Source organism: Delphinapterus leucas, chromosome 6, assembly GCF_059928025.1.
Source record: "Delphinapterus leucas isolate spDelLeu-1000000601 "Yukka" chromosome 6, BTC_Dleu_Yukka2, whole genome shotgun sequence".
In the NCBI taxonomy this organism is placed as follows: domain Eukaryota; kingdom Metazoa; phylum Chordata; class Mammalia; order Artiodactyla; family Monodontidae; genus Delphinapterus; species Delphinapterus leucas.
Window position 1 is genome coordinate 102701382 of NC_143134.1, and position 25661 is coordinate 102727042.

The 25661-nt window shown below is 43.3% G+C and overlaps 1 protein-coding gene across 1 annotated transcript in view; it reads right to left on the reverse strand.

Annotated features, from left to right (window-relative positions):
• Positions 1-25311, reverse strand: part of LPAR1 (lysophosphatidic acid receptor 1) — a 157915-nt gene extending 132604 nt beyond the window's left edge. Inside the window, exon 1 of the mRNA XM_089913578.1 lies at positions 24753-25311. The gene's annotated coding sequence lies outside the window, so the exon portion shown is untranslated. The remainder of the gene's footprint in view (positions 1-24752) is intronic.
• Positions 25312-25661: the final 350 nt, after the last annotated feature.

A 25661-nucleotide genomic window follows, 5' to 3' on the forward strand; every position in this document is an offset into this window, starting at 1 on the left:
AGGGAGGGGAGTGTGGTGTGTAATCCATTGACCAACTATAGTTTACCTAGTCTTATTTTCACCTTGGATTCTTGTATAGAATCCTAAAACTTTTAAGTGTGCTGTTCATGAAATAAGTAGTATCTCACAATTGGAAGGAAACTGCTGAGGTCATCTAGTTCTTCCTCTTCCCCAATGCTTTCATCTCGTCTACATTCTCCATTATCTGCTGGAACACTTCCAATGACAGGAAGCTCACTCCCTTCCAAGGCCAGCCATGAAGTCCTTGGGCAGGTTGCTCGCTAGAAATTCTCTTAAATATAGTTCACATCATCCCAGCTGAAAAGCCCATCCAGGGGGCTCAGCTGCTCTTCTGTAATCAAACTGAATCTCATCCTTCCAACACCTGAAGGTGCATCAGGCAGACAAAGGTAGAGGTCGAGTCACCCATTTATTCCTTTCCTTTCTCAAAATTCCTGTCTCATAGATCCTTTACAACCCCTTTTACAACCTAAAACAATACAGTACCCTTGCTGGGTGCTTCTGACCAATCCAGAACACAGTGAAACCTACATCTCACTTGCTTTCATTTTAATTTTCAGATATGAGGTATTTAAAGAACACACTATCATGAAATAAAGTCTATAGTTTGAGATAACAGCCATTTCAAATGGGTCCAGCCTTGAAATATGCTATTACTGTGAAACTGAGAATTATAAAAATTAAAGTCCCTAAAAGTTTCTCAAAGAAAATGTGGGGGAGAAAATATTTGCTAATGAAGCAACTGACAAAGGATTAATCTCCAAAATTTACAAGCAGCTCATGCCGCTCAATATTAAAAAAACAAACAACCCAATCCAAAAATGGGCAGAAGACCTAAATAGACATTTCTCCAAAGAAGATATACAGATTGCCAACAAACACATGAAAGAATGCTCAACATTACTAATCATTAGAGAAATGCAAATCAAAACTACAATGAGGTATCACCTCGCACTGGTCAGAATGGCCATCATCAAAAAATGTACAAACAATAAATTCTGGAGAGGGTGTGGAGAAAAGGGAACCCTCGTGCACTGTTGGTGGGAATGTAATCTGATACAGCCACTATGTAGAACAGTACGGACGTTCCTTAAAAAACTAAAAATAGAACTAGCATACGACCCAGCAATCCCACTTCTGGGCATATACCCTGAGAAAACCATAATTCAAGAAGAGTCATGCAGGAATAGAGACGCAGACCTACTAGAGAATGGACTTGAGGACACGGGAAGGGGGAAGGGTAAGCTGGGACAAAGTGAGAGAGTGGTAGTGTATATATGGACATATATACACTACCAAATATAAAATAGATAGCTAGTGGGAAGCAGTCGCATAGCACAGGGAGATCAGCTCGGTGCTGTGTAACCAGCTAGAGGGGTGGGATAGGGAGGGTGGGAGGGAGGGAGACGCAAGAGAGAAGAGATATGGGGATATATGTATATGTATAACTGATTCACTTTGTTATAAAGCAGAAACTAACACACCATTGTAAAGCAATTATACTCCAATAAAAATGTTAAAAAAAAAAAAAAAGAGTCATGTACCACAATGTTCATTGCAGCTCTATTTACAATAGCCAGGTCATGGAAGCAACCTAAGTGTCCAGCGACAGACGAATGGATAAAGAAGATGTGGCACATATATACAATGGAATATTACTCAGCCATAAAAAGAAACGAAATTGAGTTATCTGTAGTGAGGTGGATGGACCTAGAGTCTGTTATACAGAGTGAAGTAAGTCAGAAAGAGAAAAACAAATACAGCATGCTAACACATATATATGGAATCTAAAAAAAAAAAAAAATGGCTATGAAGAACCTAGGGGCAGGACAGGAATAAAGACGCAGACGTAGAGAATGGACTTGAGGACACGGGGAGGGGGAAGGGTAAGCTGGAATGAAGTGAGAGAGTGGCATGGACATATATGCACTACCAAATGTAAAACAGATAGCTAGTGGGAAGCAGCCGCATAGCACAGGGAGATCAGCTCGGTGGTTTGTGACCACCTAGAGGGGTGGGATAGGGAGGATGGGAGGGAGTCGCAAGAGGAAGGGGATATGGGGATATATGTATATGTATAGCTGATTCACTTTGTTATAAAGCAGAAACTAACACACCATTGTAAAGCAATTATACTCCAATAAAGATGTTTAAAAAAAAAAAGAAAATGTGGTCTATCAGTAGAGTTTGTTTAAAATGCAGTCCTGAACCCTTCCCAGATTGCCTGAATCAGAATCTCTGTGAGAGGGTCCAGGACTTCGCATTTTAAACATACTCTCTGTTGATTCTGACGCAAAGTAAAAGGCAAGAACCCATGCCCTACCTTCACGGTTGCTAAATGATTACCGCTTAACCACACACAAACCCATCCATTCTCTCTCATCCTCTCATTCTCCCTCCGCCTCTATCTCCTGTAGGTCCACAAAGGCAGAATCCAAGTGACCAGTACAATCTGGGCTGGTTTCAACTGATGGTTAAACTGGTATTAGAAGCCAGTACTGGTAATCCCTTCTTTCAGTTCCAGTCCAAACTTGTCCCTACAGGGAGAACAGTATCTGGGATGTAGTAGGAGAATGAGGGAAGGGCAGCGTATGAGATGGGGCTGAATTTAGGGAAATAAATATCCTAAAGAAATTATTCACTGACACTTGATCCTTGGAGGTGGGTGGTAAAAAGCTGAGAAACTGCTCAATGTGGAGGACTTGCCAGAAGAAAGAAGAAAAGGAAAGCAAGGAATGAGAGGAGAAGAAAAGTAAAACCCCAAGCAACAGAGGAGGGGGATTTCTGTGACCATACAAGACACACCAGTTGGATTTCAGCCCGTAGCTTTGTGAACGCTCTGAAGTTTCACTCTTACAATTTTCAACCTTTCTTGTATTAATAATAAGCTTGATGTGATTTAGAAAATGCTTTTCCCCAAATAAGCAAACTCAAAATCCCAGTAGTTGATGTCTGCATTTGCTGCAACAAGAACTCAAGAGTCATCTTTATATGCTAGAATGAGGGTCAAATTTATCTCCTCCAACAACCACAAGAAATTCTACCACTGAACACAGAATGTGCCCTCACAGTTCTTTCCATTGTTTTGGGTCCTAGCTTTAAAAATGATACTTCGTTCTCATTCCAAATACAGATGCAAACTGCAGACAAAACATCCTACCGCAAAACTAAAATGCCAGGACCAACAAATCCACAATAAAGAGGTTAAACTCCTAACCCGAAATGGTAAATGTAGTAACAATGACCTGTGCCGTGTGGTAAAAGATGAATCCAACTAACGTTACCTTTAAAAAGAACTTCAGTAACGCCTCTCCTTCCTGTCATAATTGCTCCTTACGGGCCTCAGAAGCCAGCTGTTTGGTGGAGACATTTCTGACCAATGTACTACTTCACCCTGTATGAACCCTACGAAACGTGCCCTAATAGATTCCAACGGCATGTAAAGAGGCCATAACCTGTCAAACATTTACAGTTACAAGGGGATCAATAAAAATAGAAGTGTTAAATGGTTACTTTCCAGATTGCTGTATTCAGATTCCAAAACAACAAAAGGGAGGAAAAAAAAGGATAGCAGTGGCTCAAAAAAAATGACATTTTGTTAAATCATAGGGCTGGAAGGACCTTAAAGGTTATTTAGTAAATCCCTCCTACCCTCCATTCCCTCCTTCAAACAACTCAGTCATCAAGCAAGTCATTAGCAAGAGTAATTTCAACATACCCCCAAATCTGACCTCTCTGCTTAGCCCCTCATTACCCAGAACTGCCCCATGGCACTTCAGAATCCCCTTTCTAACTGGAACTGTACATCCGTACAGCTGTTATCACTCACATACGCTCTATCTGCCCTTGGATGTCAAAATATTCAGCTTCCTGCCCCCTCCATTTTCCCCATTTTCATCAGCTCTCACAATATCCAGCCTAAATGTCACAGGCCACCCCCCCACCAGCCTGCTACCTCACACACTCCTTTCTGCCTTTTAACACCTCAATTCTGATTCGTTCTGCCCCCACTCACAGCCTCCAGAGGCCCCATGGAGCAAATGTATGGATAAGATGAAGATGTCACTGCTCATCATTTCTTCTCATCTCAGCAGAGCTCATGACAGCAGCCATTAATGGTGTCATTGCTCTTTGCTGTCTTGCATTTCTCCTGGTAGCTCTTCTAAGCCTTTAATCCTCTCAAATAAGCTCCATAACATTCACAACCATCATGGAGAAATCAGTGGACATCAGGCAAGAAGCCTCTTGAAATTCTGCCCTTCCCCTCCTGCTCTCCCCTTCCAGCCATCACTTGAGTGATCTGGGCCATTCTTTCATACATCTTCTCTGGCTCACCCATCCCGTGCCCTAGACACTCCTCTCAAACTTGGATGCACATTAGAATCACGAGGTGGCTGCCCCAGTGTCTGTCCCAAAGATGGGGTCAGAGGGTCTCAAGCGGAACCCCTGCATGTGATTTATTTTAAAAGCTCCCCCAACAAGGTGATTCTTACAATAAGACAAGGTTGGGTACCATGGTCCAAGATCACTGTCTACTCCCATGGTTTCAACTACCAAATCTGGAGCACTTTTCTGAGCTGTGTTCTCACATCTCTCAACGCATTCCAGAACCACCACTGCACATCCACAGGCATCTCAAACTCAACATGTAGCAACTACACTCCTCATCCTTCCTGTCAGGGGCTGAACTGTGTCCTCAAAGATTCATATGGCGACGTCCTAACACCTAGTACCTCAAAATCTGACCTTATTTGGATATAGGGTTTTTAATGAGGTAATCAAGTTAAAATGAGGTCTTTAGGGTGGACTCTAATCCAATATGGCTGGTGTCCTTAGAAGAAGAGGAAATTGGGATACAGACGTATGCACACAGAGGAAAGATCATATGAAGATACACAGGGAGGGGGCCATCTACAAGCCAAGAGATGCCTCAAAAAAAAACCAACCCTGGGCTTCCCTGGTGGCGCAGTGGTTGAGAGTCCGCCGCCGATGCAGGGGACACGGGTTCGTGCCCCGGTCTGGGAGGATCCCACATGCCGCGGAGCGGCTGGGCCCGTGAGCCATGGCCGCTGAGCCTGCGCGTCCGGAGCCTGTGCTCCACAACGGGAGAGGCCACAGCAGTGAGAGGCCCGGGTACCGCAAACAAAACAAAACAAAACAACAACAACAACAACAACAAAACCAACCCCGCCAACACCTTGATCCTGGGCTTCTAGCCTCCAGTTATGAGAAAATGTTCCATTGTTTAAGCTACCCAGTTTGTGGTACTTTGTCATGGCAGCCCTAGCAAACGCATAGACTTCCCATGCCCTCCTTGCTCTCTCCTACTTCTCCACCTTAGTCAATGGAATCACCATTCATTCACCATTGCTCCCCACTCTCCCTCGCCTACCATATCTACCCATTCACTAAATTGTGTCAATTCTTCCTCCTGAACATCTTTCACATCTGACTCCTTCCCTCCAAACCCACTATCACTGCCTTAATTCAGGTCCTAATCATCTCCCCTAGGATATTCCAAGTCCCTTCCCCCCACCACCATTTCCCTTAGCTGTGTGGAGACTAATCTTCCTGGAACAGATATCTAGCATGCCAATGGTCAGTTTTAAACCCTTCCACGTTTTCCCATTGCCTCAAGTCCAAGATCCTTGAGCGCAGCCTACTGAGTCCTCCAGCTTACTTCCCACTTCAGCCATAACCTCCCATCCTCATGAACCATCAGCACTTTGGACCTGCTCGAAACTGCCCTAACACATAATACTGATCCACACAAGTGTCTTTACACACGCGCTTGGCTCTTCCTGGAACACCTTCCCTTGCCCAAACTCTGTGCCTGGCAAACACCTACTTCATCCTTCCAGTCCCAGCCTCAGAACCACCTCTCAACAAAACCTTTTATGACCCTCCTCCCCACCCAGAGTAATCGCTACCTGCTCTATGCTGCCTCGGAAAGTTACACATACTTCACATTATGCTGTGATCGTACTTTGGCAGGTGTCACGAATACAAACATCTCCAGGGACCAACCAGGTATCATAAATAAATGAAGTATCTAGCGAAAACAGATCTCAACTCTGCATGATTAGGACCAGTCATCATGCCTGCCTGGCTATGTCACCTTTTAAAACCTCATACTGAACAAAGCAAATGCATATGGGGCCAAATTCATGTAGCACACAGACTGCCAGCTTTGCAAACTCCAGCCAAAGGCATAAAACGTCAGGGCCGTCATTTCTACTCCTTCTACTCCTTGAACTGAAAAGACTACAGAACATGCCTGTAGGTATTCCCATAGCATGTGGTCGCATTCCGATCCTCGTTCCTGCTGCCCAGCAGGGGTGACACTTAAAGCACACAGCTCCCCACTTACCTGAGTACAAGGAAAAGACGCAGTGTCGAGCTGTATAACCTCGAACTCACTGCTACTCAATACTTACCAAAAATATTATTTCTGAAGGAATAACATTCACAGGCAATATCCTGAAAGGCATCTAGCCCATTATTCCATGAGGAATGTGAAATGTCTATCCTTGTACAGAGCTACATCAGCCAAGAGCTACTTGTCTGAACTGTCTTGCTTTAGCTCCCATAGAGTTGCTTTTCTGAGACAAACTCTGGCATTATGCCATTGACCCCTACTGGGCAACGTTGTTGTTGTCTTTCTAACCCCACGGTTATATTCATTGTAAAGATTGTGTTTGGAGACATTGTTCATTACATTAACATACTGAATGTTTAAAGAACCATTCATAAAATCCTCTCTCCTCCCAGCACCATGAAGAGTTGTGCCCTTTGTTTAGCCCTTATACTTGCAGGCTTTCTGGATCATACAGTTGTTTGTGTCCCCTCTTCGTGTCACCTACTAGCAAGGACAGTGAAATGTGTGGCCTTGTCCTAATACATGGATAGGACCCTGAGGGGGACCCTCTGCCTTGGTCGCTCCCGAAACTCGCACTCTCACTTTCTCTTCCTGCATTTCCTTCCTGGGCTTACTAAGTTTCTTTACCTTCAGTAGGGAAATATTCAAGTAACTAACTTCTAGCGCTTCATTCACCACACAGTATTTTCATTTAGTTCCCACCTCTCCCGTTTGTGAGTTTTTTGAAGACAAGGCCTCCATCTTACTCATCTTTGTATCTGTGAAGGCTAATAAGTGACCATTAATTGAATATCAAATTGAACTGTATTACATGCGATTCCTTCTAGTTATGGATGAAATGCTAAATTAACTATCTCTTAAGGAAGCTCACTTAATTTCCCCAAAAGAGCAAAAGTAGTCCCTGGCCTCAAGACCAACTGGCATCTGGAGGAAAATAAAACTTATGGGGACTAATATGAGTAATATACACCAAACAAGTACAGGTATAAATACTATTTAGCTTTTAATCCTTTGCTAACCATTTTTCGAGTAATTGTTCCATTTTCTAGTGGTTGACCAGTTCTTTTGCAGAAGCATATTAACCAGGAATTTTCCACAATCAGTCAAGAGAGTGGATGCAGTTAAAACCAAAATATTTTATGGCACATTAAAATCTGTCCACTCAAAGGGTACAGGACCAAAGAAAGCTGCAAGATGCTGTTCGTTAGAACACGGAACTGTAAAGGAATGAAGGATATCACCGCAGTGGAAAGTAGTACATCCACCAGTAAGGTCTGGTCAGTTGCACTCAGTGTCATCCAAGACCAATTATTATCAAAGTTTCCCATTGCTCTACTCATTTTCCAAGTTCTACAAACCTACATTTCATTCATGCAAATTTCTATCTTTAAATTTTTCTCAAACTTGGTTGGTAGGAGTATAACGTGTTATCATTGTTTTGGAAATTGATTTAATCATTTTTCACCACTAGTCAAAAAATCATCCCTACCTTTTGAGGCAGTACATTCTGTAACTGGGAATCTACCCTAAACAAATCATCCAAAACACAGGAAAAGGTGTTCACTGCAGTGAAGTAGAGCTTCTGAATGGAATTAAGGTCACCTCTAATTATGATACACTATTAAGACAAAAGACAGTATACTCGTGGTACTCAGCAGGATTTCAACCAACTAGTAAAACGTGCAGAGGAAATATCAGAAGGAAAGATCCCATAAAGTTGATACTGGCTATCTCTGGGCGGGGATTATAACAACTTTTTTTCTTCTTTATATTTTCTTTTGTCTTCTACAATGAACGCATACTACCTTTGTAATTTAAAAAGTTCTTCTTAATAACCTTTCTAAACCTACTTGGGAACCGAATGACACTACTCTCAAGTTAGTGACCTCACTGTTAGTCTCAGAAAATTGCATAGACAGTCGTTGGGCGCAGTGCGTTCTTAAAATAGCAAAACATAAAATAAAATAAAATAGCAAACAAATGAGAGATAAAACTAAATGTCCAAAACTAGGGCACGAGTTGAATGAAAAATAGTTTAACAACTTAATGGATTACTATTAAGCTATTAAAAATATAATGATTCAGACTATATTGTCACATATAACAATAGGTAGAAATTGGTCAGTAGAAACAAAAACACATTTGTTACCTCTAGGTAGAATTACATCATAAAATAGACCATAATGGGAATAGACCATAAAACTAACATGATTAAATGAAAAATATATTACATTGGGGAACTGCAAATATGAACAGGTTTGATTTATTTAAATATTGCCATAATGTGGTTTCAAAAATAATTTTCAAAACTTTTTTAAGAATACTCTAAACAGAGTTTTACATAAAAACAAATATTTTTAGATGAGTTCGACAGTTAAATACTTTAACATGTGTTTGCTGAAAATTCTTCTACCAGCTGAGTTATTCCACCATCAAAATGTGATGAAAACAGAAAAAGAAAGGGGTTTGGGTAGGTAAAAAATTCTGTGCATCCTTCCTGTATTAAAATAAGCCCAGGGCTTCCCTGGTGGCGCAGTGGTTGAGAGTCTGCCTGCCGATGCAGGGGACACGGGTCCTGCCCCGGTCCGGGAAGATCCCACATGCTGCGGAGCGCCTGCGCCTGTGAGCCACGGCCGCTGAGCCTGCGCGTCCGGAGCCTGTGCTCCGCAACGGGAGAGGCCACAACAGAGAGAGGCCCGCGTACCGCAAAAAAGAAAAAAAAATACTAGGTGGTGCATGAGAACACTCTGTGCATCTTCCTGACTCTGTCAGCCTCGAACCTAACCTAACCCCATGACTCCAACCCCTTCTGATCCAACCTACTTCTTAGAACCAGCCTTGAGCAACATCCATACCCATTACGTGCCTGGACCTATGCCCAACCTGATCCCAAACACTGCCTGTGTGACCTGCCTCTGCCTTGTCCCAGACAGGGAGCCTGAGGTCCTGGCCAGGTTTCCACATAGTATCAGCTTAAGGAGAAGATAGTCAACAGCAAATAAAGGCATATAAGCTGATGAAGCAATACCAAAACAAACTAAGTAAAATACCCACAGTTACTTGGGCTTCCTGAATAAATATTTATTATGAATGAGGAATTAGGTAGTGCTCAAAAAGAAAAAGCATGAATCTTATCTTTTGTTTCCTCAAATACATTTTCCTCAAAAGTAAGAACAAGTGAAATAAAGTACTTGCAAGTGAAATTGGGAGACTGAAAATTATTTTGAAATTACCAAAACTAATGTATTTTAATCAACTGATTTAACACACTGGTAAGAAGAGCTGAGTTGCCAAGTACTTTTCATTCCCTTTCACAGAAAACCCAATCCTTGTCCAATATTCCTTAAACTTGGAATAGTCATTATAACTGAATTAGTCTTCCATGGGATTCCTTAGCCCTTTAAATTTCTTTGATATAACATCATTACTGTTCAATGGGTTTTTATAAAATGTGGATTATGTATAACAATTTAGATACTACACATTTCCCCTAAAGCAAGCATCCAGCATATAAACCTAAGATAATGATTTTTTTCCACCCTCACTGAATCTGAAAGGTTAAAAACCAATGTAATTTCAAGTGTGGGCAAACTACAAACTATGATGTTAAAGTCTCAAGAATTTGCGCAGGAAAGTCTTCTTCATGTTTCCAGAAGTATCAGTGCTGGTGTCCAATGTCAAGATGTTTGTACCACCTGAGCCTCCCTTTACGATACAAGTAAGGATGCAAATACTTGGAGTTCTCCCATGTTTAGCTTGAGCTTGTCAGACCAAATTAACTCAGTGGCACAAGAACGTCAGTTCTTTGAAGGTGAAACAGCCAGAGCAAAGTTGAAAATAAAAAGCATGAAGTCACTGCATAACACGATGGAGAGAATGATTTGTGCACATTATTCTGAATCTTCTATTTCAAGACAAGGACCTTGAGGCCTGGAAAGGGTGGGTCCTGTCAAAGGCCCCATGGACAGCGGTGGGGAAACTGGTACTTGAATTATGGTCGCCTGTCTTACTTAGTCTCAATCGGTCCACTTAATTTATGGATATCCAATTTAAAATATTTTAGAACTCTTCACCCAGCTTTAAAAAGGGGGCAGGGGAATGAACCCTAAAGCCCTGTCATGACAAAATAAGGAAATAAAAAATAAAAATCCTAACACAGCAATAATTCCAAACCATTATTTAAAAAATCACTAAGAAGCTATGAAATGTTCATTCAGTCATCAGATCTCCACTTACTAAAACTTAACTTCAGTGCTCTACTTTCTCACAAATTATGCATAGTTACTAGATTGGTAATTACACTACGTAGGATTTTTTTTTAATCCAACCAAAACTACTTCTCTACATCCACACAGAGCTTTGTACAGTTTCTAGTGCAGAGCATACCTGCAACAAATGCTATTATTATTTACCAATACACAAAACTGCTATAATACAAAACTGCTTCAAACACACTGGCACCCACCTCCCCCAAAATATTCTTTCTATTCCTCTTTGACTTAAAAAAAAAAAGCCACAAACAGGAAGGCCCACTAAGTGTCACAAAAATGCCAACTCATCAAACAAAAAGGTCTGCCTTCCATCTGTCGTTCACTTCCAGTACTTTATTTTGCTTACTTTACTCAGTTCTTCCATGACTCTACAATCCCGCACACGACCCTTCACTGAGTTAACCCCTTCTCATTCTGCAGATCTAATCAAATGTCACTTCCTGAGGGAAATCCTGAATCACCCCAAAGTCAGATGAGGTTCCCCATTTAATTTCTTCTGAAACTCCCTGTGCTTTTCCCTCGTAACACTCATCACGTTTGTCCATATATATTTGGGTGCTCATTTGGTCAATATCCTCCTTCTCACTGGACTCTGTTTCATGCCCCCAGTGATGATCACTGCTTTATTCCCCACTCTAGTCCAACTATTAGCATAAGAACTGGTACTGTGTATATAATAAAGACCTGTAGAATAATGAATAACCCTAATTCCACACAGAACAGCAACAAACTAGATCAGTGTTTTTCAAACCACCCTTCACAGCCAAATCAGTGTTTTCAAAACTTCTAAATTATGACCAACACTTCTTTTAAATGAAAACGAACAGATTATAACAGAAATGTGGGGGGATCATGCTTATTATATGTAGTAAGCTGCATGAAACTGTCATTTTCTTCATATATATATGACCCTTTCTAACTATGGGTCATGGTCCAAAAAGTTGGAAAGCCACTGAACTGAATGTCCCAATACAACTCCTCCCCACTTCCCACCAAACTGCTCAAAAATGTGCAGAAAATGGCAAAACTGGCAGCAGTACTAGAAAGAGGCAGGGCAAAGCCAAAATCTCGGCATTATTTCCACTAACTCTGTGAAGGATAGGTAAAAAGAAAATTCTTGAACCACATGAATCTGAAAGACTCACACTGCACCTTTAGAAATTCAACAGGTCAGATGCTCTGATGAATGCAGAAAAAATTCTGAGTCGAACTCAGGAACGCAGAAGATACAACTGGCCCAATAAAGATGAGGACATACCCCAACTACATGGGAGGCACCTTTCAAACTAGCATAAGCAAGGGGACCCCAAGTGCAAATGAGGGTCAAAACTAACTAGAGACACACACAAAATACTGCTGCAGATTTTATTACAAACTAGAATACAAAAGTCTAAAGTCTACACTTAAAATTTAAGCTATACGCTGAAATATATATACAGTGTATATATATAAATATGATGGAAATTGAGAAGCGGCAAAAAAAATAAAGGCATTCTAAATTCTCTGCTGTGCAGAGGAGTGGGATCAAAAGTCATTCAGTTCTTTGACTTTGGAAACCAGAGAAACACAGAATCATGAATGTATTTGGAAAACAAAGATAATCACTAGTAAAGTGGAAACTAGATTTGGCCATTTAAAAATAGTTTATGTATATGAAACAAATGATACATAGAAAAAGACAGAAAATAAAGTCCAGAAAGTATATTAGATTGAACCGTAGGAAACTGCTATTTTTATAGGTCAAAAGCAATCAAATAACAATTTCATATGACTCAATCCATCAACAATGACAATAATAATGTCAGCTAATTTGTTCAGTGTACAAGGCACTTTTAAAGGATTGATTGAAAATCTATGTATGCATGTTCCTTTACAAATAAAAACTGTAGTCCTAGAGACATTATGTAATTTATCTGAGGCCACGCAGCTAGATACTGGTGGGAAGAAGTAAACCAGTGCTTTTCACAGTACCTCTCAGAAAAAAAAACTTAAAGAATTAAGGTCAAACATATTGGCCATAACAATAAATATTAAAGGAATAAGTTTCCCTTTGAGAGGTATGTTAAAATCCAATTAAATGTTGCTTATAAGCAAAAATATATGAAACAAAATGACAGACACCAAAAGTTTAAAATCAAAAGGATGAGTGAAATTATTTCAGACAAAGAAAAGAAGAAAACACTGGGATTAATATCAGGAAAATAGCAGCATGCAGTGCCAAACGCATAAAGGGTTATTTTATATTGATAAACAAAATAAAGGCCTAACAGTAATCTTTATGCATTTAATATTATGGTAACACATAGAAATTGCTATAAAGAAACTGACAAAAGCCCATTTGTAGAAAGAGACTAAAGGACCATTATTATCAGTCTGTGACAGCTCAAGTACAGAATCAGGACATAGAGGATATGAATAATATTACTATAGTGGCTGAGTTAATAAACATATCTGCACTTGTCACCTGTAGAAACCATGCTCTTTTCAATCCTCAGGACACAGAAATCCCTAATAGACAATAAGTAAAAATTGTACAAACCTCACTTAATTACCATGATAAATAAAACCGATAATTTATGCAAAAGTTTCTATGTAAACAATAAAGCAATATTCAGCCAAGTCATACTGAGCCGCTAGCTGCATTCCCAATAAAGTCAGGTATTAACAAAAATATTTACTTTCCCTGTACTGTTTTAAATTTTTAGTGATTGTATCAGCACAAAACATAGAAGTTAAGCTATCTTCATTTTTTTAACTGCCACCTTCAGACTTTTATATGAAAATTCCTCCTCCCTCAATAATGACTGACTCAAAATTTAAAATAAAATACTGCTCATTATTTCAAAATCATTGAAAATGAGGTCATGTACGTCAAAGATGACAACAAAGTTGATCCATGTCTACTCCTTCATTGAAAACAAATGACCTAATATCAACTCAAGAAGTGAGAACCAGAGTTTTGTCTATTTTCTTGATTTTTTTCCCCATCAAATCAGCCCATCTTTTTCTTTAATCAATGTCTCCCTCCTCTTCTATTCTCACCTCCCAGTTTCACTAACCTATTTGAACTCACCTTTCAAGCCCCCACATAAATGCCACTTTCTCAGAGATACTTTCCTCACCCTCGCAGACAAGGTCAATCCCCATGACACTTCCAGGAGACCCTGCTTTCCTCCCTAATTCCAAGTAACTTGGAGTTACTTGTTCAGAGGCTGTCTCCTTCACTAGATTGTAAATCTCATGCAGTCGAGACTGTGTCTTATTTACTATAATATGTGGAGATGGTAAATATATTGATTCTTTTATTCAGAAAATTTCAGTTCAAACAAATTTTTAATTCAAAATATTTGAGTTCTACGTGCAAGGTATTACCCTAAGGGTATTACACTGGGAAAACGGCAGTAAATAAAACAGGAATTTTTTTTTAATTAATACTTTCACTCATCAAAGAAGTAAAAACAATATAAATGCAACGGAGAAGAAAATAACAGGCAAGCTCGGTAAATGGGAAGGGTTATACAATGTTAAATGTAGTGATCAGTAGAGAAGGCCACACTAAGAGGTGACATTTGAGTTAAGATGTGAAAATGATGACAAAGCAACCATATGGACGCCTGGAAACAGAGCATTCCAGCAAGAGGGTACAGTCGATGGCAAAGGGCTAGAAACCACAGTCTACTCTGTAGGTAAGTCCATACACAGTGCTTGTTTAAAGTAAGGATAGAACTCTGGGAACATGAGTACCTAAAGATGGGCAGAGAAGCAAAAACTCTTAAAAGAATAAAGACGCAAACAGAGATAGGAAATGATTAAATATGATACATATTAAATACTGTGACTATCATGTGGTCAATGGGAAATTAACGTAAAAGATTTTAATACCATGTGTACTTATGATACAAAGCAAAATGCTATAAATATTCAGTAAGATCAAATATTTTAAAAACTGCAAGAGTTATCCCAAATTGGAATAAGGAAGTTATCCCTGAGCAGTGGAACTATGGATGAGTCTCCTGGACTTGCCAAATTCCAAAATGAGCATGTACTGTTTTTACAACTTTCAAATGGAAATGAGTATAATTTTAAAGAATCATAATGGCTTAGAGAGAAAAAGGCTGAGAACAGATTATGTTTGCTCTATCTTACTGCAAGAAGGCATGCCAATATAATTTCCTGAAATGAAAATACATTTTTAATTGGAAAAGATCTTTTTGTAACCAGGTAAAGAGCAAAGTTCTACTGTATGTTATTTTTAACCTTCATCAAGCAATTAAAGCTTAAATTTACTTGAGCAGAGTTTATAAACCCCCATGGCAAACTTGCTGGGGTTTCTCAAAGTCTGGGCTTTAGGCTGAGAAGTTTTTCAGCTTGTCTTTTACTACAGTGGTGACAGTAATATGACACTCAATGCTGTTAGTACAGCAGTAAACTAAAACTATATTTGCAACTCCACTCAGGCCCCAAATCACCAAGAATCTTCCAATTCTTTTCAGGATGTTTTTTTCCTTTGCCTGAACGGATTGTTTTGGAAGCTTTTATTCATCTCAAAGGAACATCAAACTGAAACTCCATCTCCTTTGTATCATACCAGGACCACCTCATCAGAGAAGCCATAGTGGATGTTCACTGAATGTTTGACAACCTACAAAATTATTTTAAGCACCTGCTGGATAGAAAAAGTACCTGAAGAACCAAAATATGACTTACTGTCCTTGTTAGGACACCTAGTACTTATATCAATGGGAGAGGATCCTTTCACAATGTGTTCGGATATCAAATCATCACATTGTACACTTTAAATATCTTAGTTTTGTCAATTACACTTCAATAAAGCTGGGAGGAATTTTTTTAATAATTTTTAAAAACCCACTGAGTATATATCACTTTTCTCACTCTAAAACTTCTCTCCACCTTATCACATCAATTTCACTGGTATTTACTCTGACATATAACAAGTACTCCTGAATACTGCCACACTTTAGCTTCTCGGCTAAGTTGCAAGCTCAAATTTCCAGCTACCAGCTGAAAATCTCTGCCTCCTTAGCTTTAGACATGTCTAAAACCAGCATGCCTCACTGACATAATCCTCATAGCCTCATGCCCCTGCTCTCTGCTAATGGCATCGACGTGCCCTTTTTTGTCCCCAGAAGTTCCCTGCATCCTTCTAGGCTGGGAGGCTGGGAGGGCTGACCCAAAGGGCTTCCCTGGTGGCGCAGTGGTTAAGAATCCGCCTGCCAATGCAAGGGACACGGGTACGAGCCCTGGTCCGGGAAGATCCCACATGCCGTGGAGCAACTAAGCCCATGCGCCACAACTACTGAGCCTGTGCTCTAGAGCCCGCGAGGCACAACTACTGAAGCCCACACACCTAGAGCCCGTGCTCTGCAACAAGAGAAGCCACCGCAATGAGAAGCCTGCGCACTGCAATGAAAAGTAGCCCCTCCTTGCTGCTACTAGAGAAAGCTCGCGCACAGCAACAGACCCAACGCAGCCAAAAGTTAATTAACTAATTAAAAAAAAAAAAAAAAAAAAGACTGACCCAAAGCAGACCACCACTCAGCCACAAATTGTAACCCATCACTCACATGCAGCTCCCGGGCCTTCGATATGACTCCTCTGCACGGAATGAGCTTCTCAGCCCACTTGCCCATTGAGGCCAGAAACCCCCTGCAAATGTTTCCTCGACTCCAAGGTAGAGTTACTCTCTCCATCCTCAGATATTCAGATGGCACTTTGTTTAAACCTCGGTTTACAATATTTATCACTGTCTGCGTGATCTCAGGCATTTGTATCCATGCCTCTCCATGTCTAGAAGCTGGTTGAGAGCAGGGAACCATCCTTTCTTGGTTTTTTAATTTTTTTTTACTGTAGTGTCCTCAGCCAAGCACAGGGACTGAATCTCATAAGCGTGCAGAGATTTTAGCTGCATGAAACTGAACTGACAGGGTCTCAGATAAAGGGAGGAGAGCACAGATCCTACTGAATTTGGAAAAGCCAAGTCATCCTGCCCTAGCCTTTGAACCTCTGGGTCTCTGTGTCTACTCAGAAAGTAAAGCAAGCAGTTCTCTGTGGAATTATAATAAATACCACGTACAGAATGAATTCCTCCTTTTCTCGACATGACAATAATCCCTCTCCCAACAAATCATAGTCCAAGATGGCAAAGCAGCCCCTTAACAAAAGGCAATTCTGTTTCAGCTGTGCTGCTCCCTGGGTTAAAAACTCTCCATCCTTATCACCTGCTGATTGCCGACTGCTAGGGGGGCCTCATTTAATGCTCCCATAACAAAACCTGCCTATAATGAGTAACCCCCCCATATGCTCTGCTCTAGAAGCAGTTGACAGGCGCTCCCCAGCTGCCCTGCTTTGCACCTAACGAAAGGTTCGCAGATACCCACCACGTGCTTCTAAATGCCCCGCCTTCCCTCACCAGAGACCCGGATGAAGCAGAGTCCTGGTGGAAATAACATTCTGGGGCAATGATATTTGTTGTCTTGGTTGTCACGCAGCTGGAAATCGTTTTCTTCTTTCCCATTCATAATAGCCCAACCTTCCCATCTCTGGGACAAGAACCCTTTTTTGTGTTTGTTTTTGGTTTTTTTTTTTTTTTTTTGGCTGGGCCACACGGCTTGTGGGATCTTAGTTCTCTGACCAGGGACTGAACCCGTGCCCCCTGCAATGAAAGCATGGAGTCCTAACCACTGGACCGCCAGGGAATTCCTCATAGCACGCTGCACCGATTCAGGAAGAGCCATGCAGGCTCCTGGGACCTCAAACGTCTGGCCCATGGTGGCAATCTCAATCACAGCCTCTCCAAAACAAAAAGAGGCAAGAGAGAGCACATGCACGCACAGACACATACCCCACATGCATCAATATATATAAACACAAACATTAGGTTTGTATAAGCAGAAGTACAATTATGGAAGGCTACGTAACAAATTCATGACAGAGGGGTTGGTTACATCAGATGGGTAAGCTAGAAAGAGCAGAGGGATATTACATTTACTTTAGACACATCTGTATCATTTGAATCATTACAAAACCCCCATCTTTCTATAAATGAATGCAGCTATCTTCTGGTGAGAACACTTTGTACTGTGTTCATAGCCGAGTGACTTACACAGGATAAGTAAAATGCATTAACCAAGCAGAGTTCACTGTGGCATGACCTCAAAATAGGTCTGACTTCCCACCAAGGCTAGGTTTGGATTATTCTAGGAAGCAAGTCATCAACTGAATATAGAACCTCAAACACAAACTGCATCAAAAGTAAGAATATCTGAAATGAGAAGGAAGCAAGCCAGGGCTACAGATAAGACACAGTTACATCTATCTCTAGACTTGACAACTAAGAGGTAAATCTGGGCAAAAATGTTTCAAGTTTATAAAACGAAAATGAGAATACCAGGATCCATCTCTTCTCATCTTGTTAAGAAAAGCTAACTGACCTGAAAACACTGGGCCTAGTTTGAAGAAAACATTCCTAAAGTTGAAACTCAACAAACATGCTCCATATCTGAAGATGTTTCAAAAGAACTTCAGTCATGAACATAATATGATAGAATGCAAGCTCCTCGAGAGAGGGGACCTTCTGTGTCTTGTTTCCTCCTGTTCCAGAGTACCTAGTAGGTGTGCAACAAATATCTACTGCATCTGGAATAAATGAACAAATTAAAGATTAAGGAACAAGTAAACGAAAACTAGAATTAGCAACTAGATAATATCAGTGCCTATTCTTATTTTATAGATATAAAAAGAATTGGGCTTCCCTGGTGGCGCAGTGGTTGAGAGTCCGCCTGCCGATGCAGGGGACACGGGTTCATGTGCTCCGCAACGGGAGAGGCCACAACAGTGAGAGGCCCGCATACCGCAAAAAAAAAAAAATGGAACTTCGACTCATTCAGCAATAACAACACTGGAAATTAAAAGCCCCTTGATTCCCTCTATCTTGATTACCTTTTTCTCTTCTGTGTTTCTTGTTTTATCTCCTAGGTCCCTCCCAGATCTTAATCTCCTAGGAGCCTTCCCTCACCCTCACCCCCAACCCATGCCCCTGAGGGTCAGGTGCCCCTGCTTGGTGCTCCCACAGTGCCCTGAGCTTATCTCCCTCATCACACCTGTTACACTGAATTGCGATCATCATCTGTTAATATGCTGTAAGCTCCGCTCCTGCTGGAGGGTAGGAATCCTGCCTTATTCATCCCCCCTCTCTGCCTCCATCTAGCACCTAGCACAATGCTTGCGTTATAGCAGACGGTCAGTTCAGTGCTGCTAGGGGTAGAACAGAACTTGTTTCCTCTGCCACCAAATCATTGCTCCTTCCAAAGAGCCAGGAGTATCCTTCTGTTAGGGCCAAGTTTCAGAATGAAGGCAGCTTGGGGATTGGTCAAGAAGAACCGCTTAAACATAGAGGAAGAAAGTTGAGTATAGCAGACTTACATGAAATCGAATCCAGTCTATTGTTCTGAGATTTACGAAAATGGGAAAAAAGAAAACTTGCTAAAAAGGAATGGTTCACAGTAGCCCTCTCTGTACAGTGAATCCTAAACCTTAAGAAGCCAAGGCACACACAATGGCCATGATGAACAAGAGTTCCTTTAACAACAGTTTCAACCTTGGAAATCCCACCCCAAAGAGATCCATAACCAGGTTTTTTATTAGTCCAACTTTCTCTCTTTCAGAGAAGGAGGCTGGTTCTGAAATCCCTTTCCTTTATCTCCATATTAAATAAAACAAACACAACCTGATCTACCTCATTCAGGCTTACACGTTATTTGTTTTAGCACTGGACTAAAGTTAAGAGTCTGCCCTGTCCTTACACCACTTTTTTTTAAAAACAGTACCACAAAAATCAAATAAATTATAGCCTAAATCCACACATGTAGTAAAACAGTCCTCTCATTTCTGAAAGAAATTTGAATGTTACATGAGCTTCAAAGTTGACGTTTCTACAGTACTGATCAGATGACAGGAGCCAACATCCAAGGATTGAGACAATTTTCTTTGCCCCACACCCCCAGGTCAATAATAGTAACAACAACATTACTTTGAAATCATACCAACCTGCTGAAAAAAAAAAAAAAGCCAGGGAATTTAAATAAAATCACCAAAACCAGCACTCTCCCTCCCCCCTCCTAAAAAAACCAAAAAACTTTGAGTCACTTCAACTTAACTAATTTAATTAATTGATTAAACGTGCCAAACCCAAGTTCCCTTGCAGAAGATAAAACAAACTGCTGGGAGGATCATTCACTCAAATTGTATTCAGAAGACAGTAAAAAGCAGCTGACCCAATCTCCTTTCATCAACTGTTTCCTTATTAGCCCAGCACCTCCAGGTTCGAAGGCAGTTAGAAGACTTATTCATATCAGCTGCACCTTTGACGTGCAGCTGAAAGGCCACCCACTCCCACCTTTGACACAGACGTATCGCGTGAGAGGAAACCTCCAGAGTTGCTGGAAGTCTCTCCCAAATGGAGCCCACAGAGATTCTTCCTGTCTGAGAGATAATGAGCTATACACCTTCGCTCTGGAGAGTTAGGGGAAAGAACAACAACAACAAAAGAGGCAGACGACCAGAAAGGAGGTTCTCAGAGAAGTATTCATCTACAGCACTGGGCAAGCTACTTCTAGTGGAGGTTGAACTTAAAGGATCTTCGTGGTTGTGTCAGCCCTCACTGCAACACCAAGGGTGCTTCTCCCTTCTCCCCAACATCACCTCCTTACCTTTTACAAGGGCGTTAACCCCATTTCTAAACTAATAATAATTCTCTTCTGTGCTGCAAATATTCAACCACTGTGAAATACTATGTATAACATACACACAGTCAAGAATGTCGGTTGCCGTGAGATTCACGTTTCAATTAGCATTAACTAGCAGGCCCTTCCCTAAACAAAAACAAAACAAAATGCTTTCTTGGTCAGCTCTGAGCCTGGAGAGCAATTTTAACCCACATGCTTCAAGGGCCTCGCAACGTCCAGATGTAACACAATAACATCATTAATTTTCACTAAATTATATTTCTCAAAAGGCCACTATCAATTTGGGGGCAATACGGGAGAAGAAACTGCATATTCTTTATTCTGTAACCTTTCTATAATCTGGATAAGCTGGCAGCAGCGCCCTGAAACTCACTCGGCATGAGTTACGAGGGTATGTGATGGAATCAGGGCCCAGGCACCTCTCAATCATTTCAGCCCTCTATGCCCAGTATTTGTGACTCAGTGCCTTCCTGCATTGTGGGGTTAAACCGTACTTCCCCCTCCCTGTCCCTAGGTAGTACAATTCCTTAAAATAACAGCCAAGGTCCCCACAATTTATCGCCTTGTATCTTTCCAGCCTCCATTCCTCCGGACTCCAACTACATAGCTCACTCCCCACCATTCATCTTTTAAGAGACACATCATTTTCATCCTTCAAGTCCCTTTTGTGAAGTCTTCCCCAGAGACAGAATTTAATTTTCCATTGCCTGGCATGCCAAGTTTCTTAGATTCTACAGCTGCCGCCTAGTTATGCAACCCAGCTGCTATATATTGAAGTTAGCTGCATCTTTTCCCTCTGTACTGCAGCTCTTTCTAGAGCCTCCTTTTTCTCATCCTTGTATCTGCCACCGTCGAAGGAATGCAGTAACTGCTTATCCAATTAAAATTTCCTCCTTTTCTCCCAACTTTCTAAGGCATCCATAATAGCTCTCCATGAGATAGCTAAATAACACTACAGGGATTTGGAACATAGCGTGGTATGTAAACATTAGAAACCAAATAAGATGCTGAGTGAGCAAGGCCAGAGCAAGCTTTCAAATTTTAAACCAAGTTTTATTACATCACACTTCACTTTTAAAATACACCATGTTCCTCAAGTGTGTATGCATATAGGTACCAAAAAAAAAAATTAAAGAAAAGGGAGACAGGCCACACATCAAGCACAGATATTAAAATCGTGACCTCAAACTAAATCTCAGGTCTTGTTATTTGGACACTTTGAGCGTCCCAGTGAAAATGATACAGTATATTCCACTCAGGTTGCAACTTTCCTTACTAAGCATTTGAAATAAGATTCTCCTGCCTAAAAATCATGAACTTCAGACTGACTGTCACTATGTATCAAAAAGACTTAGCAAGTGAGAGTTTTACTTGCTTTGAATTTTCCAGTAGGTCTAACAGTCAGAACAGATTCAGTAAAACCTTGAGAAGTCTGTGGTAGAATCTTTTTTTAAATCAAATTACTTTTCGGAAAAGATTAGCTTCAAATAAAAACAGACGTTTCAAACTCAGGTGTTGAAAGGGCTGCCACTTACATTCCCATGTCTGGTAACTTTTCCCATCACTCACAGAGATTTCTGAGATCCACTGAGTGCCCTCAGCACTGAGCTGCAGCTCATCTCGAGAGACAACGATGCAAATGGGAAGTCGGCCAGGTCAGACTACAGACTCCAAGTCAATTTTAAGGTTAAGTAGCTCACCCACTTTAAATAATATGGGTAATGGAAGACTGACTGGGGTGGGGTAGGGTGGTATTATTGATGTCCTTGTGCAGGAGGAAAGAAAAAACAGGGGAGAACCGACTCCCAGCTCCAGGTTCTTCCCCCTCCAGGCATCTCCCACTGCTGCTTTTCCTCAACCCTCCTGGCCTTCCTGCCCTCCCCCTTACCTCCCAGACTAACAGTTGACACTTCCCTCTACTCTCTCCCTACTGTTCTAGCATGGGATAACCACCCTCCTGTTTGTAGTTATGTGGGGGGAGCTGGAAGGAACAGCAGAGATGATCAAACCCCTCCATTTTCCAGATGACTACACCAAGAAGGAGGACCAGCTGACCTAACCGGCTAAAGTCGCACCACTAGGGGACGTGGTGTGTCTGTGGGATCAGATTATGATAACCCAGTCCTCCTGCCTGGCCCCTCAGCCCGGCCTTCCTGCCACACACTACCTCTTTCTCTGGCTACTTGGCTTCTTTATCCTCAAATTAAATGGTATCAAGAAAAATGCAGTCTTAATAATGCTGATCGTTATTCACAATTTTGCTTTTGGGGCAAATATGCTCCGGCCTCCCCAGAATTGGAGAATCAAGGGCAGAAACAAATGGATGACATTATGCATGTGTGTGTTAATGCAATTTAATTCGGTCCAAATAACCATAATTTCAGTACACACTCTTTTTCCTTGGGGCTTACTACTCTTATTTGACAAGGGAATAGTTTCTTAGGAAAATGAACTTAGTTTTAAACCAGCACGGTCTCCCTCTAACCCGAATTGCAAGCTTTGAATAACAGACCTCCTGCTTCACAGTTATGTTTAGGCTGGGCAAACACTCAATGCAAATAGGTGAAAATCACGGACTGCTAAAGCCCGAAGGAATAGAGGATTTTGCTCTCATAACTGCAGTCACCTGTTTTCAAGATTCATGTTTGTAAATATGTATCTATTCCAATGGGAGACAACGCGTTCATAGTGAAACTTTAACAAGCCAGCGCTCACTGGAAACCCACATTTAGGAAACCTCCATAGATTTCAACAACAACAAAAAGAGAAGTAGCAGCAGAAAGCAGCAATCTCAGGCCCCAGACTGAAGGCAGCAACAAGTCCTGGATACCGTCATTCTTACACATCAAAGTCCAAATGGCAGCAAAGAAAAACAAGAATAAATGGTAAATCCATTCACAACAAACTAGTCCTGCGCACACGCGCGCGCGCACACACACACAACGAGCCCGTCTATTTCAAAACCACCAACTCAAAGCCAGGTCCCTCCCTTGCCTTAGATTCCCCAGTTACTTGATAAACGTGTTTGTTAGACGTCCGGACAGAAACTTAAGTTTAAAGTCCTCAGGCGGGGAGAGACCGCTGCGTGGCCGGTGAGAAGCAAGTGGTGCGGAAGGTCGGCGCTGCGGGTCGCGGGGACCCCCGGCGGTCCACGTCCACCGGGACGCGCCTTGGAGGTAATGTTGAGCGCCTCCCGCCTGCCAGCTCGGGCCCCCACCCAGACCCAGGTAACCGGAGACCACCTACGTGTCACTTGGGCGGGTCCCGGCCGCTGGCACGGGGCACAGCGTGGGCCCCGGGGAGCGCTGACCCGGTTGGGGGACGGGAGGGCCGGCGGCCCGGGCGGCTGCGGCCACTTCCCTCCCGGGGCTCGATCAACTGGTTGGCAGGGGAGGCCAGGAGCGCCTCGCCTCCTGCAGGTCGGCCCGCGAGCACGCACACCCACCCACACCCGGCACAGGCGCGCGCGTACACACACAGACACACACACACACACACAGCCACAAAGCCCGTCTGCCGCAGGACAGCGCGCCGTTTGGCGGCGGAAGGGACCCGGCGAAAGCTGGCTCCGCGCTCAGAAGGCACCGTCCCCTCGCGCCACCCCGCGCCGCGCCAGTCCCTTTACCTGCGCCCGTCGCCGCCGCGCGTCCGGCTCCCGCCGCCCCCGGGCTGGCTTCAGGCTGCGCGGTCAATCCCCGCAGCCCCCGCCCCGCGGCCCGCCGAGCCCGGCCCTCCGCCCGCCCCTCGGCCGTCGCCCGGAGCGGGGCCGCCCCCTGCGCCCACCCCGCCGGGGTCCCGCGCGCGCGGCCGGGAGGCCGGGGAGGGCTCGGCGGCGCCGCGGCCCAGGCCGCCCGAGATCCCGGCAGGCTCCGCTGGGGGACAGGGGCGTCGCGGCTCCGGGAGCGTCAGCCGCCGCTCGGCCCCGACTGCTCCGGCTTTGGCGCGCTGGCAGGGCGGCGGGGGAGGGGGGCGCCGAGGGAGGGCCGCGGGAGCAGGGCGGACGCCTGCCCCCTTCTTCCTCCGCCTTCTTTCTTTTCTGCAGGCTCCACGTAGCACAAGTCAGCAACTCCCACCCCCCCCCCGACTCCCTCCCCCTGGCTCATTCCCTTACCTGGCGCGCCGCCCCCAGAGCCCCTACCCTCTGTGCTCCTCCTCCCCCATCCAGTTGCCGGACGCCCCGCCGGCGGGGGCGGAGGGTAGCCCAAGCCTCCCATTCATCATCTTCCCACCGCCCCCCACCCGGATCGGACCCACCCGCGTCTGGAGACCCACGGCCTCCAGCTCCGGATCTCCATCCCCACCCGCTCCCGCGCTCACCTCTGCGACCGACAACTTGCGGGGCTCGGGCGGCCTCTCCTACACGTTGCATTTTCATTTCGTCGCTCTTCTCTCCCCACTTGAAAAGCTCTGGAAGACATCGCAGGGCCCGCAAAATCCCCGATGTCTGGCCTCTCTCGTAGTTCCGTTTCCAAACTTTCCCGGAGGCACGGAGTTTCTCCCAGTGCAGCCTTCAAGTCGAGGCTGCAAAGAACGCAGAGTCAATTTTGCTGCCGGAAAGGTGCACACGTTTCCATTTCTGAGTTTTCGATTGCCTGGCTCTGCAGACCAAAGCAAGCGTGACTGTGTTCCCCTAGTTCTCCATATCCATGATTATAAATTTCTCTTCCGCTTTCCCAGTGTAACTTTGCAAGTGCAAACTATCAATTTTAGAAGAGTAATTAAGGGCGGGGAATACACACCTGGAGGTGTGGTTGGGAGCGGCGCAGGACTAAGGCCTGGGGATGGTTCTCGGGAAAGTGGCGGGCACAGAGATTCGCCCAGGTTCTGGAACAACACCCGGTCCACCGGGGGCTCTCCAGCCGCGCCACCCCCTACCCACCTCCCACCCTTGGCTTCCTGGAGTGTTGGCAATTCGCTGCCTCTAGCTCCACTGCTAAAGCCGCGACACAACAAAAGTAGCAGCTTACAAGTAAAAACTGGGCAAACTCTAAACGGCACGTGGGGTCTACGACAGCAGTATGTCAGGGAACTTGGCAGGACTGATACAAGTACATATAAGAAAGAAACGCAGAACCAGGAGGGAGGGCTGCGTTGGTGGCAGTCACTCGGTAACCTTGGGCTTCGCAGAAATGAGAGGTCACCGGAAACCGCACAGGGCGGGGAGGGGAAGAATTCTTGGTGGGGATGGAAACGTCTTAAGCTTCCAGTGAGGTCTGCCTCGAAGAG